The sequence below is a fragment of the Morone saxatilis genome, unplaced genomic scaffold, assembly GCF_004916995.1.
Source record: "Morone saxatilis isolate NCDOM2014 unplaced genomic scaffold, NCSU_SB_2.0 Contig24, whole genome shotgun sequence".
NCBI lineage: Eukaryota > Metazoa > Chordata > Actinopteri > Moronidae > Morone > Morone saxatilis.
In genome coordinates this window covers 9,381,086-9,382,480 of record NW_023339807.1, presented here as the reverse complement: position 1 = coordinate 9,382,480, position 1,395 = coordinate 9,381,086, and the positions used below count along the sequence as shown (strand labels likewise).

The window sequence follows — 1,395 nt, the reverse complement described above, 5'->3', positions numbered from 1 at the left end:
GATATCATGTTCACAAGTATGGGATGGACGGACAAAATACCCTAAAACATATTGCTTCCAGCCACGGCTATCTTTGGGCTAGGACAGCATAAAATAAGTAAGTATAAGGGTGAATGGTAGGAAAAAGGAAATTTAGACGTGTAAAGACATGTCACAGGTGCAGATACAGGGACTCAAAGCCTTAAGAGCCAAACTCCAGTTGCAAGAATAGAGATTTGCAAAAGAAAATGGGGGAGATGGAGAGAAACTGAAAATAAACAGGGCAGAGGGGTGATGAGAAGGGCAAGGGAGGAGGAAAGGGAGTCTGAGGACGTCAGAGGAAACGCAGAGAGGATATTTTCTGTGTAGAGCTGGCTCTGTGGAGAAAGCATTGGAAGAGGTTTAGAGTCAGAAATTTAGAGAAAAAATGTGAGTATGTCTAAGTGTGTGTGAATTTGAGTGTGTTTGGGTGGCCTCGAGAAGAGGAAGTCTGGAGCATTCATTTAATATTTATTGACATCTGAGAGGACCATCCCTGCCTGTCTTTCTGCCTGTCTGTCTGTCCAACTGTATCTCTGTCTGGCAGTCTGGCTGGCCAGCTTAAAGGAAAGCCACCACTGAGCTGGAAACCAGAAAATCAATTTGTTCCACGTCAAAGTAAAAGGTCAGGATCAAAGAGGAGAGGCAGGGAGTTCTCATAGAGGTTGAAGAGATTAAGAGAAAAACAGAATGTGCGTGAAAGAGAGAAACAGAGAAAATTAGAGAATGAGGGAGAAAGTCAGTGAGAGAGGAGATAAGGGAAACTCGGAAGGTAGGAAAGGAGCAAGATTGGGGATTTTAACAACAAACTACATGAGAGAAATTAAGGTGCAGACAGAGAAAATGGAGAAAATGAGGTGTGGCGAGGGCAAAATAAGTAGGAAAATGAATCCTGGTCACAAAGGGGGAAGGAAATAACAATAACAGAAGGGTAAGCAGAGGTGATCATCAAGTTTCAGTGAGCACAGTCCAAAAGTATATTCAGCAAGTTAAAGTTTTTAAATGACTGTCATGCATTCAACATCCACAGACTGCACTGGCAGGAAAGAGGGACATTTGCATGAAATCACTGGGTTTAGTAAGCAAGCAGGTTTGTGTGTGTGTGTCGTTGGCTGGTGCTTATTAATAACTGATTCCGCTCTGTACCTTTCTTCTATGTGTATAGAATTAATAATTCCTTGGAAAAATAAATAATTACTGACAAAAAGACTGATGTACTGTTGCAAAGAAGCAATTAATTGATTCAGCTTAAATGTAAAAAAAGAAACATTAGTGTGACTTAGTAGATTTTATCTTTTGATAATGCTGATGCAAGAACCTGATTAGAAAATAATAAATTCAAAAGAGCATACAAAACACTGACCTAAAGACAAGTAA

The 1,395-nt window shown here is 40.2% G+C and overlaps 1 protein-coding gene across 1 annotated transcript in view; it reads right to left on the bottom strand.

The window, feature by feature from the left end:
- Positions 1-1,395, bottom strand: part of dnah5 (dynein, axonemal, heavy chain 5) — a gene marked incomplete in the record, with an annotated part of 84,165 nt that overhangs the window by 29,683 nt on the left and 53,087 nt on the right.